We start from the raw sequence: 19,927 nt of genomic DNA on the forward strand, positions 1-19,927 counted from the left end.
CCATTGACAAATCCCAAGACTCCACCTCCAAAACCTAACCTCTAACCAGTTTTCACCAACACTGCCAACATAGCCGTGGGCCTAGCCACCACACAATGACCTCCTAACTCAGCTGCTTTTACCCTCATATTTGCAAGTCTATTTTTACACAGAAATGAAGTTTAACAGCATATCTTTCACATAACTTCCCCACTTCCCAGCCCTCCAATAGCTTTCCATAATACTGGGGATAACATTCAAACTCTTCACCATGTTCTGGGCTTTCTTTGATGTGAATTCAAACCAGTTCCATCTTACTATGCTCTGATTACATTTCTCTCCCAATACAGTCCCTTCAACTTCCTGTGTAAATCAAGATTATTCCTACCTATGATCCTGGGGCTTTGAAATCTTTCTGTGTGGACTGCTCTTTCCCTCAATGTTGTCTCCTTAATTCTCTCTTTCCCAAACCTCAGGACTAGGCTCCAATGCTGTCTTTTCACAGAGGCCTTTCCTGACCACTCTATCAGAAATTTCCTCTCTTTTGTCACCACTGCCCTGTCACTCTCTACCAAATTAAAGTATTTTGCTTTTTTGCTTAACCCCATCCTCCAAACTTATTTTTTTTAAAAAAATATATGGTGGTTACAACATTAATTTTCTGTTTCTTCCCGTATGCAAGATGCTTCCCATATGCAAGCCACTAAGTAGCTTGCTCATCACACTGTCTCTGAAACCCAGAAAAGGTTGTCAATGATAGACTGCCCTCTCTATTTGCAGAGTAAGGCCTGGGAGAAGACATAGTTCTTTTCTCATGTAGGTATTTGAAACCACATGAATTGCATCAGCAATGAATTGCATCAGCAATGGTCAGAAGTGAGACTAGAAAGTTATTTCATGTTTATATACAGTAAGTTCATGAGGGAATCATCAAACTGAAAATATGAGGGGAGGTCAGATAATGAGTAGCCTCAAGTATCTACAAGGAAGTCCAATGAGCAGGATCTAATGAACACTTCTGAGCGATTGAGTAGTACAATCCTAGCATTCTTCTATTTGCTTCATGTGGTAATAATAAAACAAAAGCTACCATGACATTGAAAGAAAAAAGAAACTGGAGCCAGGCAGACCAGTAGGTAGACTATTGCTACCATCTAAGCCAGAGGTCATGTAAGTGGGCAGAAAGAGATGGGCACAAACTAGCAAAGATGCAGATGAGAACCTGGCAGAACATGGCCCAGCATGAAGCAGGGGCTGAAGACAGAAAATAGTGTAGATGATCTGAACTGACTGTGAAGCACAAGGAATTTGGTTGTCAATATATTATGGGTCTGACAAGCAAAAGAAATAAAAAGGTAGTGGAAATGTACTTAAAGGAAACTGGATAACTTGTGAACTTGAAAAAAGAACTGAACATCTAAGATGTGAGAAGGCACAGAAGAAAGCAAGCTACAGGTCACCCGCAGCAGTTGTTTCCTGACCTTTGCTTGAGGGGCTGTCCTTGACATTGGATTTCTGTCCTTGGCATCTATCCATCTCCAATTTGCAAACATCAAAGGGAGAGAGGCTGCTGCCCCACTGTGATTCAGGCAAATACCCTTGGATCAATCCGTTATTGCCAGGAGGCAGGTCACCTAGTGCAGAAGCACCACCGGCATCCCTCTTACAATCCAGGTAAGGTTGCTTATACGGGAAAGGAACCTCTTAAAGGGCCAGATAAATACTCTAAGCCACCCTCCATGAAATTGGAAATAGAAATAGATAGGGAGGTGAAGACAATGGAATTTTCTATAGAAGTGTATTTGAGAAATAAGCAGAGGATCTAAATAGGAATATGAGCTGATAACATTACATGTGATACTATACTTTGGGAGAGGGTCCAAAGATAAAAATCTGAGATTTATCTATATAAAGTGATAGCAGAAGTGACAAAAGTGAATGAAATATTCAAGGAAGAGAGATGTTTAGAGAAAGGAAAAGCTAAAACATCAACCTCCTAGAAGCAAGAGGAGCTGAGCATGCCCAAGCAGCAGTGGGGGGAGAGAGGGAGACCTTAGAAGGTAAGATTTCATGGGAAGCAATAGGGGAGAGAACTTCAGGAGAGGATGGACCATTGCAATAGATGTAGGAACCCTGTCCCAATCCATCCTTGGTGTGGTCTTAGGACTAATTAGCCCTGGGCAAGTATGTATACAGCAGGTATTTGTGGGTGTCTATACATCTTCAGGGGACCAGAGGGCCAGGATGGAAGAGAAGACAGGCGTTAAAATGATTTTTAAGCGTAATGCTTCATCTCCAACAAAAGCCAATAGCAATACTATTGGTAGCCTATTGAGAGAAACCACCATGGAGCAAGTATTTATTTTACATTAGTTTGACGTGGCTGAATGACTAGATAGGAGAGAGCTGATCTTAGGGGGTTTGGTCCGTGGAGAGTAGTCTTCAAGTCTGAAGTAAGAGAATTGAAATTTTATCCCCTATCTCATTTCTTGTAATGCTTGGTTAGAAATGAGGGAAACCTAATTCTCTTCATCAGTGGCAGGAGATGAGGACAAGGTCATGGATATGATGAAGAAGATTAATAGTTTTTTGTAAAAAGGTATTCCATATGGAGGAATGACTCAAGATCTTAATATCTATTATAAGTTTCATTGTCATTCAATCTAAGATGAGTCAACTCATATTATTAAGCACCCAGTATCCACATAACATAGACACAGGTGTTGATACAGTCTTGGACAAGTGAGGTAGCTCCTGATTGCTTCCAGCCTACATTCCAATGGGGAATGCAGGGAAGTCAACAAATGGCTATTAAATATTGTAGTGAGAGCAAAGGTGGTTCATCATGGGAGCTCATTAGACAGACACACAATCCATCCTTGAATCTAGACAGGTTTTCCTGGAAAAAAAGATATTAACTGGGCTGAGATCAAAGGAAGAGCACAGTCACACAACTATGGGGGGAAATGTGTTACTCATAGAGCAATAAATCAGTGCAACAGCTTGGAACCAGAAAGTGATCCTATTCCATCTTAGAAGTGGATAAGGGCTCAGGGCCTGTGTGAGTCCGGGTGGAAACAACACAGAGTGAATGAGTTGCATGAGAATAAATTATATTTAAATATACAAGGGTACTGAGGTAGGCAGGACCCAGATCACAAAGTCTCCTTTATGTCCACTAAAGGGTTTTGATACTTTATGTTGAGAGCACTGGAGTCCATTGAAGAGTTGTAAACAGATACAAGACAACACTAAATTTGTACATTAGAAAAATCACTATACTGTACAGAGGATTGATTAGGGGTTCGGGGTTTCACGTGGCTAAACTAAGGCAAGGCAAAGTGACTAATTAGGAGGCTGTTCCAGAAATCCAGGGAAGAAATGAATTAGAATATGATGGACTCTATGAGAGATTAGGATGGATGTGAGAGATAACAAGGTGATGAGCTCTATAGATATTGGGAACTGATTAACCATGAGATATAGAGATGGAGAGTCCAAGATGATATTCAAGTTTCCTGAAAAAAAAAGTGACCATCTCTAGGTGAAAGCTAAGAAGTAATCTATAAATCTAATTGCATTATAATGAAATAGCAAAATGATGTGCATATGTTTGAAGCAAGAAGCAAACAAGGCATGCACATTGAATCTTGGAATTTACTAGCATGGGGAGCTGAATCTTCCCAGGTACTAATAATCTCCACCTTTGGATCACCCCATCATCAAGCAATGGTGCAAAAGAGGTTTGAGAAAGTGGCATGTGAGCCTTTGCTCATGATCATTTTAAACCAAAAGCTTCTGCTGAATGAACGCTTCCCACCTCACCTGTCTCAGCGTGGTGAATTCCCCATTGGCACACACCATCTGTTCCAGCAGATGCTGGAGGATGACCTGTAGCCACCATGAAAGCCATCAGCAAACACACATGGCCAGTTCTCAATATCTCACTGTTACCTCCCAGACCAAAGCCGTCATCCTTACCTTCCTGCCTCCTGTGCAAGTCATCTCCCAGATTCCATCCTGGCCTCCCCATATTCTATCCCATGAAAGAAAGACCACAGTAAATCTTTTTAAAACATAGGTCAAAATTGTGTGACCCTGGGCTGGGGATGTGGCTCAAGCGGTAACACGCTTGCCTGGCATGCACGGGGCACTGGGTACGATCCTCAGCACCACATAAAATAAAATAAAGATGTTGTGTCCACTGAAAATTAAATATTAAAAAATTCTCTCTCTCTCTCTAAAAAAAAAAAGTGTGTGACGCTTCTGATCTGAAACCTCCAATAGGTCTCATAACAACAACAATACCTATTTAAAATGTGGTATGATTCTTTTATAGTAACCGTCAGACCTCATCTATCACTGTGTACCTCACTCTCATCCTAGTCATACTGTTCTCCCTCATATGCCTAGATGATACTAAGTGTGCTCCTACCTCAGGGTCTTTGCACTTGCGGTTTCTCCTTCCTTGGCTTTATTAAGGCCAGAGGTACAGGTCCAAAATTATAGTCCTCCTCCATTCCTAGTTCTCCCTCAAGTCTTCCAAATTCTTTCATACTCCCTAACCATTACTAACATATAAATTATATAATTTTGTTTATTCATTTGTTTCCCCCTTTGACTCTAAATGCCATTATGCAGAATTTTTGTCAGTTTCATTCACAATCCTCATCACCCAGAACAGACTTGACATGTAGTAGGTGCTCGTAGAAGCAACAAGTATTCACCTTCATAAGCACACAAGGTTTTCTCTTATTCAGCATAAGTAAATGTAAAACATCACCTTTAAATATTTTGTATTGGGATGTAAGTAGATGGAGAAAAAAAATCCAAATTCCTCTAGGGAAAAAAAAAAAACAAACAAAAAGTTGGCATTACCTTGGAAATTGCTTATGAGGAGACTAAAAATGTAACCAGTAACTCAAGTTTTAAAAAAAAATTGAGTGGTAACAAACATTTTAAACCATTAATCTAGCTTCCAAGGCAGGTGGGTCTGAAAACAGAGAGCTCTTGAAGTTTTTGAGTGCTAAAGCATCCTATTTGAGCTGGGTGGAGATGAATTGCTCTGTGTGGTGGAGGAAGGTGGCATTTGGACGGCCATCCTTTCTTCTGCTTCCTGCTTATTCATTTTTGGGTTCCATGGTTGAAAAGAAAAAGAAGAGAAGAAAGTGGAGAGCCTCAGAATACATATCCCTTAAGAAACGACAATGGTAATTTATTGAGAGCCTACTTTGTTCAAGATAACGTGGCAGAGCCCCCACATACATATCCTGTCTACCTGTCGCAGGGATTCTTTGAGGTGTACATTATCTACACTTACTTAGCAGATAAGGAAACCAGGAGAGGTTTAAAATGTTCTCATGATTTGCACCAAATTGGTAGGTGCTGGGCAGGATCTAAGCAGACTTCTGAGACACCTCTTTCTCCACAAAAAAATGATGCTTATCTGTTTTTGGAATCTTCCTTCTGGACACCAAGTAGAAGACATTTTCCCTTAGGGGGAAAAAAAAAACTGTAAAAAGGGCAATTTGGTTCCGGGGTAGGTTCATTAAAATCTTTTGTAACCCATAACACAGTTGAAAGAGCACCATCGTGTCTATGGAAATAGGAGCAGGGAGCTCTGAACTCCCACTTAACAAATGAATTTCGGAGATCTAATCTGTTTCCCTTTTCTCAGAGAAGATAAATAGGTGGCAGCCTGCCACTCCTCAGACTCATTTTGTGTCTCATCTTTCTGCGCAGCAGATAGTTGGGCTGTATTTTCTCCCACCCTGGGAGCACAAAAGCTGTATGGCTGGCTTTCCATTGCGCAGAGTAAATGCTGCGCCCGGAGCCAATTTCTCATCTCAGACACTGCCGTCTTCAATGTGCATTCTGTAAGCTCCAAATATGACTATAAACACGTCAGCCCAAACAAACTGTTATCCTCATAAAATAAGCCTGGGAATGTGGGCAGAATGTGTTTTTCTGAACCCTGCCACTCCTTGTCCTAGGAGCACAGGGAGAGAGGCAGCCAGGGGGAAATGGCACACACTGCAGTGTTGGCAGCACCGTCCCCCAAAACGGCACAACAAGACATATGGCCCCGTCCTCCTCTCTCTGTCACTTCCTGAGAGTGAGGAGTTTAAAAAAGCTAAGCCAGGTGCGGTGGTGCATGCATGCCTGCAATCCCATGGCTTTGGAGGCTGTGACAGGAGGATCACGAGTTCAAAGCCAGCCTCATTAAAGGGAGGCACTAAGCAACTCAGTGAGACCCTGTCCCTAAATTAAAACACACACACACACACACACACACACACACACACACACACACATATACATATGTGTGTGTGTGTGTGTGTGTGTGTGTGTGTGTGTGTGTGTGTGTGTAAAATAGGGCTGGGGATGTGGCTCAGTGGTTGAGTGCCCCTGAGTTTAATCCCTGGTACATCCCCCCCGCCAAAAAAAAAAAAAAAGAAAATGCAAAAACCCTGAGAACTCCTCCTAGCCAGTTCAGAACAGGGTCATCTATAGCAATGCTATTTAAAATACAACACCAGCAATAGGTGGGACATGTTCAAAATGCCAACTCCGGGGCCCACCCCAGACCCACTGAATCAGAATCTCTGCAGTAGGGTAGTGATCAATCTGTGGAGAATTGTTTTGGGACAAGTCATTTGACCTCTATGGCTTTCATATTCCTTATATGTACAATTAAGGAATTAAAGTAATGTGTCCCTGAGTTGCTTTTCCACCTAACATGAGAGTGGCTCATTTGTTGTCTGATGCTGCTCTGCATGTTCCTCTCATTCTGAAGCCTTGGCAGCCCTGAATGCTCTCTCTTCCAGTTAGTATAATAACAACAACTGATTGTGGCCTGCGTTTGTATGTGTTGTCCTGAGTTTGACACATGCCTGACCTACTGGTGTCCTCTAGAAGTAACTCTCCATTTTTAGTATTAAGGAAGCATAGAAAAATTAAACTTTCTAACCTCCTCAGAGATTAAATGGCAGGGTCAAGCTTTTAATCCAGGTCTGATTTCAAAATCCAAGATACAAAGGTCTATCTTCCCAGAATTGGTAGTTTTAATCAATCAAAGAAAAAAAGAAATCACTGCAGTCCACCAGGTGGGGCTAGGCAGACCTCATTTCTATGAGCAGTGTGCTTCCTTTAAGTATATAAAGCAATTACTTTGAATACTTTTAACACATATATTGATTTCATATAAAAGCCACTTTACCTAAGTGTGATCAATAAACAAGACTTGTGCATGTACTAAACCGCTGACTTATTGACAAGTCTGAAATGTGCTGTCCCTGGTGAAAAGACTCAGAAAATGGAAGCTGGAGAGAACTTTGGAAAGCTTCTAGCTTAAAGAGATCATTGTAAAGCAAAAGGAAGTTTAGATCCAGAGTAATGCAGTGATTTTTCCAAGGTCATACAGCCAGTGAGTGGCAGGAATGTAACCAGAATGTATCACGTTACCCACTTAAGTTGCTGCTATTGCTATTAATGTTTTATTAAATCAAAAATAGTCCCCTTTGAGAAGCAGCCATACACCCACACATCCATCTTCAAGGGAGATTTGGTATTGCAGAGTCTTAAATGATAAGCAAGGATTATGGAAGATAATAAAGTTAGGATGAGAATCCCGGCAGAGGCAAGAGCTAAGCAAAGGTATGGAACTAAGGTATGGTGTGTTTGCAGAACTGTTAGAAATTCTATTGTACTAAAAATGAAGCAGTTCAAATCAGGGAGTATTAGAAATGAGGCTGGAGAGAAATGGAATCCCAGTTCATGTAGGGTTGAACACCTCCTTCTAAGACAGCTGAAATTCATAAGGAGTTACTAAAGAATGTATGCAGGATGATCACAGGGTCCCATTTGTATCTTAGCTCCCTCTGTCTACAGTATGGACTGCAGGAGTTCAGAAGGGAGGGAGGTACAGCCTCAGAACTAAAGATCACAAGGCTGGTTAGATTTATAACACTCTAGGCACCAGAAGTAAAGTTCATGCAAGTGATTCTACCAGTGATAAAGTGGAGAGGAATGATTCAGAAAACTGAGAGTTAAAAGGAATGGGACTCAATGCTTAACTACATGAGAGAGGAAAGGACATAAGGGAGACCCCAAAATTTCTATTGTGTGTAACTAATGGTTGGCAATGAGCTACAGGGTGGAAGGGTGAATACATTTCCCCAAGTGGAAACAGTAAAGCTAGCATGGGATTCACTGAATCCTCCATGAGAGCTTTTCCTGGAGGGAGTTCTCACAGCTGGGCAGCACTTCCTTCTATGAAGGGAGTTCTGAGCTACCACAACTGTCTCTACCAAGGTCTTTGAGCCAAGAACCCTGAAAAGAAAGCAGGTCATAATTGGATGTTGAAGTTTGAATGCGTTAGCATAAACCTATTTTTCCCAGAAAGTGAAACTCAATTCCTCAAATGATAATATTTTTACAGGGAAAAAATAAAAAGTGTAAAGACATGATCAAGGCTTAGGACGAGGGAGTTCACACAGGCTCTGTCCAAACCTTCAGCATGCAGGACATGCCACCCAAGAGGGCAGACTAGTCAAGACCAGAGTCCTGGAGAATGTGACGGAAGAGGAAAAGCCCACAAAAACCCCTATGGAGAAAGAACAGAGACATTGTAAGGGAAGAGGAAAAATATTGTGTCCAAAAGCCATAAGATAAAAATAAAAATTCACACATAGTATGCACATCGCACACTTACTTTTGAATGCATAGGGTTCCGATAAAGTGAAAATTGCTTTCATTTTTTGCAATATGGTTGCTGCTGGTCCAGATGAGCAGCAAGGATGGAAACTCATTTGCATGGAGATATTGGATACAGTATTAAATATGGGGTGTTTCTGTTTTTAAGGGATAAAAACACTAAAGGAGGATGTTGTAGGGATGGAGTAGTTTAAGCATAAAAACATACACAAATTAAAGACCCAGAAGAGAGGCAGATAATAAATCAGAGAGATGAGACAAGTGATCTCTGAAAACAGAGGGATCATCAAAGTGTTACTTGGCTCTAGTTTAGAGATATTTTGTTAGCTCATAAGAATAACAAAACTATAGATCTTTTCATATTAAACATGCTGTTATTCTGGAAGTTAATTCTCTATCACAGCAGGAGGTTCCTTGTAAAACACCAGGAGGTTCCCAGATCATAATGTTAACTGCAGATCAGATGTCTGCAAAGACTTAAAGAATTCTCCTGACACCCATCTGGACACACAGTGTGGCCCAGTTCATGGACAGCACTAGCTACATGCTTCCTGTGACTCGGCAGGCATGTTATATCTCTCTCATGTACCCAGGAGAATATATTCTTTGGCAATACAGGTATGATACAGATATAAAACTAACAAGTGATCCTTGGGCCGCTCCTAGTTTTCCCATTTATTGAAGTGTTTTCTGAATAAATATTCAAAGGTTTAATCATAGAAGCTTTAATTCTTTCAACTCTAAGTAATATACAAATGGTTGACAGAATTTATTTAATATTTATCAAATAAACTTCCTTAAAACATAGTATGTGTACATCTATTTATCTATCTTTTTTGATATATAATTTATCTGAGAGCTGAAATCAAATGGACTCCCAAATTATGCTGAACAGTGAGACAACTTTGATGAATTTCACTATAAATATGGTTGGACACAACTTCGTTTGAAAATAGAGCCATCAGATTCCAGGGAGCTGTTATCCAGCATTTTTGCAAAGTTTGAATATAGAGTTACTTTGGATGTAGTGAAGGAAGACCGGGTCCTCAGCTAGATGCCTCAGATACCTTCTAATTTAATCACAGTTGCATTCCTGCCAGAGAAGAACTACCCAATTATTTTTTTTTATTCTAAAACATACTATGTATTTCTCCTGACATTTTAGTTTTTCTTTTGCCTGCAATTTTTAGTTTATCTGCTCATTGAATATAGTGTTAATTCTCTCCCACCACCTTCAAGTCAATAGGAGATCAATGGAGAGCCTTAGCACAAGGGAGACTGAGCCATAGAGACTTAGTCTCTTGCTCAGACTCATAAACTGTAATTAGCAGAGCTAGGGTTTAAACTCAGATCTTCTTTTATCATTTTCTATGCTGATGCAGGCACGATTCTGGGTTCTGGCATACAGCAGAAGATAAGACAAAGGAGCACCTGTTGCAACAGGCTTGCATTTCAGAGGAAGAAATGGACACTAAAAAATAAACAAGTAGAAAAGAGAAATGAAGATGCTCCATCAATGCCTCCAAGATGATAAAATAGGGAAAGGTGACAGAGACAGACTGGGGAGCTGCAGAGTGCAAGTGTCTTCTAGGAGGGAACACATGAATCTGTCCCTCTCTTGTGAAGTATGGCAATTGCCCACACCATATGAAGGGAGACGAGAACCAGCAGAGGCCACGAGAGGAAAAGAAACTTGCTCACTAATGGCCAATTATAAGTAAGACACAGCCACACTCATGGAGAGCCTGAAGTGTCTACATTCAAGGGTCCATAACCCGTTGGAGGAAACTGATCTGTCAAATGAGAAATGGTGGTAAATATCAAGAGCTCAAGGTGTGCTCAAGATTCTTGCAAAACAAGAAAGAGTGGAAAATTGGAATGAGTAGAATGAGCATGTCAGTGAAGGAGGTGGGAGTTGGCCTGGGTCTAGAAGAAGTGGGATTTTGCCTGGGACATGGTACATTGTAGCTGGGAGAGAACATCTTTTGAAATGGCATGGAGAACTGTAGGAGCATGTTATACTTAGATCCATTGTCACGGCTGAGATAAATTAAGCTTCAAAATGGGGTGTGTCCGAGGATGAACTCAACCAACTTAGCACCTGGAAATAATTCAAGCCCACAAAACAAACTCTTCTCCCTGTTCTTAAGGATGATGTCACTGAAGATATTCCAAGTGAATTTTCTGGCAGTGTCTGTACTGTCCTGACAATGCCATCAAAGTTTTCTTGATGAATGTGGTGGAAGGTACACTATTTAAGAGAGTGGTTCTCATCCCAGAGTATATACCAGAACCACTAGTAGAATTTATAATAAATAAAAATTCAAAAAAGACAGCACAGAACTACTTAAAATCATAAAGTGTGGAAGTGAGATTTCAACATTGGTGGTTGCCAAAGCTCCTATTTCAAATCAATGGACAACCAGCATGAGAGTCAATTTTCAAGAAGACTCAGAAGGGAAATTGAGTTCTCCTGAAGACCAGGAGCATCTCATACATTTTAGAATAGTATGGAAGAAATCAACCATGAAAGAAGAATAAACTGTCAAAGACTGATCCTAGGATTGACAGTGTCCACGTCTCAGGGTTTAGAGAGAATCATTCTGAGAATGAAGCAAATTGAAGAAATGCATCATTCTGCAACCAGGCTCTGAAATCTCATGGAGAGATCTGAAGGTAGTGGCGCCTTAAACACTTCTCAGTAATTATCTCAGAAGAAAACAGTGGCGCCCAAGGGAGGCCCTGATTGTCAATAGTCCCAAGGGACAGTGAAGGAGAAGTTGCTGGACTGAGAAACCAATTGTCAGTCATTCCCTTGACTTGCTTTTCCTTAATGACACCTGAAGCACGCTTGCTTGTTCTGTAAACCTTAGTTAAACAAAGCAACCCTCCAAGACGCTAGAGGTTTGCCAGAGAACAGTTAGTTTAATTGGAGCTCATCTGCTTCTGTTCCTAATGAGTCTCCCATTTCATAGTTGGCTTCCGGTTTGAAATAAAATGTGCCCCCTGTCTGGGATGATTAAAAATCTGTTTAAGCATACAATATACGGTAACTGCCAAAATATTTCCACCAAGCAATGCTGCTGAGATGAGGGCTGCAGGCAGGATTGAAATACAGAATAACTGTTGATTGCTTTAGCTTAAAACACACACACAAACACACACACACACACACACACACACGTCTTCTGAGTTATATTTTGTTAAGACTCCACATTAGAACTACATTTATTTCTCAAGGTTTGCTACCAAACCCTTCCTTTACTTTGCCCCTCATTTTGTTTTCTAAGTAGTGTGATAAATAATTTGGGGGATTCATTAGGTCTTACCAGTGTATCTGGTTGAAATGAGGCTGTCATGTTTGCCAAAGAGCTATTCTGTACCCATAAATGTCTCGGTTAAATAAATATGTACAAAATTAGTAAGTGAGTTATAATCAGTGCAACGTCATCTTGCAACTGGGGACATGTTCCTTTTAGAAAACTTCAAAGTGACAATCACGGGGTGCTGCATTCAGAGACACAGTTAAATAATTTGCTTCTATTGCACCTTTATTCTCAGATACCCACATTCCTTTCACTCTTCCCCAAAGATCAAGATCTCAGGATATCTGCTGTCAGCCTATTCATTTTGCAAATTAACCCATGCCTAGCAGAAAAACAAAATCACAAATAATAAAGGAGCAGATGTTTCCTGGACCATAATAATCAAAGAGAGTGAACTAATTTTCTCATTGATCTGTGGTTCTTAGTTGATTGCAAGTCTTTTCAAATGTATGGCACTTTGTAGAAAATACACAGTATCACACACATCATAACTACAAACATAAGAGGACTTATGTAATATGTATATACTGCATTTGGCACTGTGGATACCATATGGTTGACAACAAGTATCTGTTAAATGAGTGAATAAATAAGTGAGTGAATACAATTTGGGGATGGGTTTGGACAGTCTTCAAGGCTCTTTTTAGTAAATTCTAGGTGATCCTCTATCATGGCCCAGGACATTTTTTTTTTCCTTCCTTTTTTGTGTCAAGAGTTCACCATCTCCTTTCTCTCCGCATGTTTTAAATCTAGACAGGGCAGAGCTGCTTGCTTATGTGTCCAGGTAGACAATTCACAATCTCTTCCAGCTGTTTTCCAGGAAGTTACTCCAGATTTCCTTGATGGAACATTTGATTCTTCCTGAACTTCTGTCTCCATATACATCTCAACATCATCTCTTGTTTTTCCTCCCATGAATCTACTCTAATGCATTTTATTCCAATTTCATTATATAAGGATAGAATTGCTTCCATTTCCAATTCTTAGAGCTTCCTAGTGCATGTCCTTCCAAAGGCAGTTGGGATACATTGCCTGTGGCCTTTCTACTGTTGGGAATGGGCTACCCCTCTGAGAATCACTGACAATATGCTCACACAGGGCCTATTTGCAGGAAAAGAATACGGCCACCCCTTCCTACTCAACTGCCTTGCATCTATGAAGCTTTAAAAGTTATTTTCAGCTTCCACAGCTAGAGCTGCCATAACAACCCACCACATGCTGAGTGGCTTAAACAATAGACCTTTGTTGCAGACAGTTTTGGAGACTATGAAGGAAGTCAGGATTAAAGTGCTAGGATGGTCAATTTGATTGCTCCTAGCTTACAGAGAACTTCGCTCTCATGTGACCTCACCTGGGCTTTTCTTCCACACTAATTCCATCACCAGGGCCTCACCCTCATGACCTAATGTAACCCAAATTATCTACCAAAGATGCCACCTCCAAATACCATTCACAACATGTGAATGTTGGGGGAATGCAAACACTCAGTCAATAATATCCGCTGACTTGTAGAGGAGAGGAATTCCGTTGTCCATCTATTGCACACCAGATACATTTTATTGATGGGTGATTAAATCCTAACAACATTATTGGAGAGCTATGTCAACTCTCCCTGGAAACAAGGACTCTCAAGATTCAAAGTGGTTAAGTAACTTGTGTAGTAATTACACAGCCAGGAAACACTGACACAATATTAACCTAGATCTTTTAGATAAGCAAAGTCCTCTCAGTACCCGTAGTTTGGTGTCAGCAGTGGCTGTGTTAATCTCACTGATGTGCACCTTTAAAGGACACCAACAGCTAGACACCATCCCCATTAAGAAGAGTCATTGAGACTTAAATTTCTACACAAATATTAAAATTTGCCTCCACAGGTAGATACTGACCCTTTGGAAACTACCTCACTGCCTTCTCAAGCTAAATACCCAGATTGACTTTCAAGTGTGACATGATCTTTGATGTCCTAAGAGAGATATCAAAGGAAGAGCTTTCCTGGCTCATACTGGATCCCTAGGAAGTAGAAAACATGTACCAACTGAAGGTTTTGTCTGAGATGGGTTATTATGGTCACATCCCTACTGCTTGTTAGACATGTCTTTGTCACTTATTAAGCTCACAGGGTCTTGAAGATCTTAGAAGCCATAGGGGACACAGACATCACTATCACCAATAGCAGTGAAAAAGCAACAGTCATTTTTCTTTGATTCATTGCTACAGGAATTTGCCCACACTTTCTAGCCCCTGACCGAAAGAATACAAGGTGCTACTGTAAGGCAATGCACATCATGTTACATTTTAAATGACAAAGAAATTACCCACCTAAAGGATATATGGTGCTTTTCTGGGAAGTCCCTTGGGGAGGTGCCCATTCAGCCTAATGATGCCACGGAGGTGCAGAACACCTTTTTGAATTCCCCATGGGACGTGCATACAGAGTTTATGGTGTATTCTTTTTAATGTTCTCTTCCAGGAAAATCCCTGACCTTTACAGGATGGATTTGATTTGAGGAAATAGCAAAATTGCATTTGGAGACAAGTTTTGCAATCAAGTTAAGTGATCACACCAGAGAATTCTGCTTTGGGAGCAAGACTGGGGAAGATCATAGACTAATGAGAATTGCCTTCACTACCCGGCTTGCAGAACTTGTTTTGAGACCAATTAAAATATGGACAATATAGACGTTTTCAAGCAGATTTTTAGCAACCACAGCATAGTATATAAAGTGTATACCTTAAGAGGAAAAGTTAGAAACTCAAGATATATTTTAAAATCTTAACAATGATTTTTAGTACTACTTTTTTTAAGGTTGTCTTTGCACACATGGAAAATAACAACAATTATTTCAAAATAATAACAATTTCAGGTTAATTTTAATTTATGGCACCAGTTCAAAGGTATATGTAACCCAGTAGCTTCAATAATGACCTTGGGTTGGAGCATCCTGTTCTCAGATTTGCCTTTTAGGAATCATAACCTATGCATATATCTTATTTATTCTACTAAATATCTCCAGATGAAATCAGTAACAGCAATAAATTCATAGTAAGGGAATAATTGGGCAAAAGATGAATGATAGCTTTGATTATAATTAGGGGCAGCAAGAGAGAGGGGATAAGGTGTGGTTACTTAAAACCGTGGAATAATTGGCTTCCTTGGTTTCTTGTAAAATCCATTCACTTAGCATCCTGATTCTTCCTCATTAAATTTAGAACTGCTGCCTTACCCTGTTGACTCTCTGGCTGTATTGCAGGATATGTGTTTGTACTCTTTGTGCCTCACTAAAGAGTTCATGCAATTCTTTTTTTTTTTTTCTGAATGCCTTCTGATAAGTGTCAGAGGGTAACTATTCTCAAGTTGTCATCATTTTGAAAATCCTTTGAGCATCTAGGATACTTGGACCATGCTATTATTTCCATCAGTACTTTTCCATGTTCTTGTGTATGATATTATTTCCAGTCAACTTTGGAAAAATAGCACTTATCATCACAACAGCTTTGCATATTCATATTGCACCTGCTTCTGCACCATAAATGATTATTTTTAACTTAGATTTATAGAAAATATTTACAGTGCCTAAATCCATAGGCACATATGTGCCTACTGAGAGCTTGCATGTCTTACATTCCTAACTATATCAATGCATGGATAACAAGAAGTTCACCAGCACTGTCTCCATGCCCACAACAAGGAAGCCTCTTTGACATTGCCTGGTAGATGACTTGCCCTACACTGGCTTTAAAAGAAGAATAACCAGTTCCATTAAAATCCTATTTCCAAAGTGCCTTTGAAAAGGTTCCTTACTTTCAGACTCTCTCGATTCAACAGATGTCCTTTTGCATGTACTTAATGCTTCTGTTTATTCCATTCAGAATCTAATTTCATCACTTTGCTTCTATGGCATAATTGAGACAAGCTGCATGAATTTTCTCCTAACTAGTTTATAATAAAAGAAGCCCAAACTGGGCTCAAAATAGTTTTGATATTTGGAGTCTTTCAGCAAGAGAGAGAGGAAGATAACAGGAGCATGATAAGAATATGTTTAACTAATTTGTAAGGGAAGCAACCATGTTAAGACTGAACAAACCCCCTGATCATATGGTTCCTACACATAGCTATACCACCTCAACAGCAGCACATGAACTCAGAGAGGGCAGAGGTAAAGCCTTGTGACTTTTGGTGTGCCCTGCACCCAGCATTGTACTTGGAGTATAGTAGGTGATCAGTAAATATTTTTGAATATAATTTAGGTTTATTTAGAGAGAAAATATGGCATCAGCAGAAAGAATGGAAACACCAGGTTTTCCAAAATGTATATGCTTCATATATTAATCATCCTATGTCACAAAAAAGTTCAACTGGGGCCTGAAGAGCTAGAATAGGATTATAAAATAGGGGCCCATGTACCATGTAGGAAGTAAGACTAAGTTATTTCTAAGTAATATTCCAAAATGAAAATATATCACTTTTTGAAAGCACATCTACCCTGCATTCCACAGGGTCTTACTTGGGATAGTGACCAGAATGACATATGTCCTGATTCTAACAGACAATGACAACTTCATATAGCACCTCTCCCAGGTAACACATGTACCTTAGAATAGAATGCATTAATTCCAAGGTGTGAGTCTCTAATCCTTGGAATGATAGTGGTTGGAGCAGAAGATCTTAGCCAAGAGCAGTGGGAAGACAGGAAGCTTCTCAGGAGGAATCTACTAATGAACTCGGGTAGACAATAAATGGATGCTTGCAGTCTTTTGATAAATCAAAGGTAAGGAAGAGAACTCAGGCTTCTTATATGATAGAGGCAAGGGGTCTCAATCGAGGTGGCAGCAAGGTTACAACAATGGAACACCGGCATGCATCATGTTTCAACATCAATGGGGCTGTGAGGAGGCCAGTCTGAGATGATGCGAGACACTGGCATCAATGTCCAGGGCTGGATTACAGAAGGTGTAAGCAACTGGGTGAGGAGGTCAAGACTTTCAGAGGAGAGTGGGACCACAGGGCAGGTAGAGTATCATCAGCAAATCTGCCAACCACATTCTGAATGTGGGGGGAACCTCTTGAGGATTTTGGGGGCACTCTTGGCAGGGGTAAATTTCTCCCAAGGACCTGCTGACTCCCCAACACCAGGCATGAGGTTGACTTGCATTTTCCACTTCTCAGCAGAAGTGAAGAAACCCTGAATATGCCACCAGGCCTTTGGTCTCAGAATGACACATGATGGAGGCTACACTCGACACAGGATCTCAGTTCCCTCAACCCTTTCCTTAATGGGCTTCCAATTTACATCAGCCATGGTGGGATTTGGATCAGGCAAAGAGGAGGCTTGAATGAGCTGTGATTGTGTCAAGGTCCATTCTTGGTCTTAAATTGGAATGTGAGCTCCACTACTTGAAAATATACACTCAGGATATGATTTAAAGGACAGCGTCCAGTATCTCTGCGTATGGTGTCCAGAGGGTTTTTTAAATCAGTTCTAATATTTGTAGAAATCTTTAATTTTTGATACAGCAATATCATTAAATTCTTGAAATTCATCAGCTTCCACGCTAGTGCTCTTGTCACCTCACTTTACTTCTCTGAATCATCAAGGATTCCTTCTCATCTTCCCAAATGATGGATGTCGATGCTCCCCAGGAATCCGTCCTCAGACCTCACTCTCTGCATGACCCCATCCACGCATCTTCCTCCTACCATCAACTCTGTTCTGATGAATATGCACCATTATTTCCAGTCCTGACTTTGAATCTTCCAAGTCATATAATTACTCCAAACTTCTGGGTCTGACTATCTCCTGAATAGCTCAGTGCAATATGGTTAGCACCCATCTTCACATTCAAGACTTCCTTCTCCTATGAAAGCATCACATTCTCAGGAAAGGCATACTAAAAAATTAGGAGATGTCTCGGTTTCTCTTTGTCTCTCAAAGCTAATCATATCTAAGCTGTCAAGTTCTGCTCATGTTACTTCCACACTATCTAGTCAGTAAGTCTCATCTTCTCCATCTCTGGTATCATTTCCTTAAATGAGAACCTCATTATCTCTCTCCTGGATAACCTCAGCTTTTCTCCTTCTCTTTTGGCCCTAGCTGTCTTAAATACAGCATTCAACTTGTAGCCATGGTGATCTTTTTAAAAATAAAAATATACCCCTACCCCTGAAACACATGAAAGCAATTATTATAACTGATTAATGTCTCCACACACCTTAAAGATAATGTGCAGAATCACATGCCTTTCATTATGTAAATGAAAATCAGGACCACAATGAGCTATTACTTCATACTCATTAACAAGGTTGATGTAAAAACATAAAATAATTAGTGTTGGCAAGGATGTAGAGAAATTGGAACATTTATGCATTGCTGGTGGGACTACACAGTGGCACAGCTGCTAGAAAAACAGTATAGTGATTCTTTAAAAAGCTAAACAGAATTACTATACCATCTCATACACACACACACACACACACACACACACACACACATGACCCCATCCATAAACCATAACATATATATACATATATATACACATGTGTGTGTGTGTGTATACACACAATGGAACATTACTCAGTCTTAAAATGAATGAAATCCTGACAAATTCTATAACATGGATGAACTTTGAAACCATCATTTTAAGTAAAGTAAGCTAGAAATAAAAGAAAAACACTGTCTGGCTCCATGTATTGGAAATACCTAGAAAAGGCAAACCCACAGAGATAGAAAATCGAAGAGTGATTATCAGGGACTCTAAGGAGGAGAAAATAAGAACTTATCATTTAATATATAGGGAGTTTTAGTTTCAGATGATAAAATAATGAATTATACTCATGGTTGCTCATTGTGCCAATGAATTACATATTTAAAATGGATAAAATAATAAAATTTGTGGTTTATACATTTTACCAGAATAAAAATAACTTGGGTTACACACCACTTGCTGCTTCACACCTGGGGCTTCACCTGCTCTATCATCACCCAGGCCACCTGTTGCATTATGAACCCTGTCCTCATTAACCTGACACCTGACTGCCTCTCCAGAATCCTTTCCCTGCTGTCTCACAAACTGGATGAAGGCTCAGTTTAAGTGATCCAGAGATATCCAACATATCCTTTCTCTTACATTTGCTGTGTTATATTGATCTGGTTTGATTGTCTCATAAGACAGCTTTTGAAAAAAAGGACTTGAGTCTTGTACATCTTGCAACTTTTGAGCATGGCATCAACCATGACATAGGCTGAAATTAATATTAAGGGAATGAGCTCCTCATAAGCAGGTATCTTTAAATATATAAAACATTAAGATTGGAAAGAAATTTTAAAACTTACTTAAATCTGTAAATGAAAAAAAAATGGTGTTTTGATATGGTAGATAAAACAGTACCATCCAGAAATTTAATTTCCATTTTTCAATAGCTGTCAGTTTTTTTCTTTGTGCCCCTGATTCTATCACTTAATAAACTCATAGGAGAGTTAGATTTGAATCATAACATTCATCAAGTGTTTTTTTAAATTTACTTAGTCTTATAACTTAATCTTCATGGCATTTGTTCTACCATGAACTAGTTGTCCTAACACCCCAAGAAGTTTTTCTTTATCTTACTACATAATTTCAATTGTACAACTGACTATTTTCTACAAATACAACTCAGATTCCCCTACAAGTTTGTACAGTGCTTAAAAGTAATAATTCTTTTTCTTGTTTTCATTATTTTACTTTCTGTATCTCCTTGATAAGTTGTCAATACTTCACTGAATACTCAACCAGTACCTGTGACTAAATAGCCCTGTTCCCTCTGAGATGAGGCAAATCTTGTGTAAAGATGCCTGCCATCTTGCTCAGAGTATTTTAAATATCAGAAAACCTTTAAATAGAGCATGTATCTGCATATTGCCACTTGGATC

At 39.8% G+C, this 19,927-nt stretch overlaps 1 protein-coding gene and 1 long non-coding RNA gene across 7 annotated transcripts in view; one reads left to right on the forward strand and one right to left on the reverse strand.

Annotated features, from left to right (window-relative positions):
* Kcnip4 (potassium voltage-gated channel interacting protein 4) overlaps positions 1–19,927 on the reverse strand; it is a 1,050,293-nt gene that overhangs the window by 222,079 nt on the left and 808,287 nt on the right. The window lies entirely within an intron of this gene.
* Positions 1,540–11,705, forward strand: LOC144366629 (uncharacterized). Its single transcript, XR_013425725.1, has 2 exons — positions 1,540–1,653; positions 10,077–11,705. It is a non-coding gene; the product is annotated as an uncharacterized LOC144366629 (long non-coding RNA).

Source organism: Ictidomys tridecemlineatus, chromosome 9 (assembly GCF_052094955.1).
Source record: "Ictidomys tridecemlineatus isolate mIctTri1 chromosome 9, mIctTri1.hap1, whole genome shotgun sequence".
NCBI lineage: Eukaryota > Metazoa > Chordata > Mammalia > Rodentia > Sciuridae > Ictidomys > Ictidomys tridecemlineatus.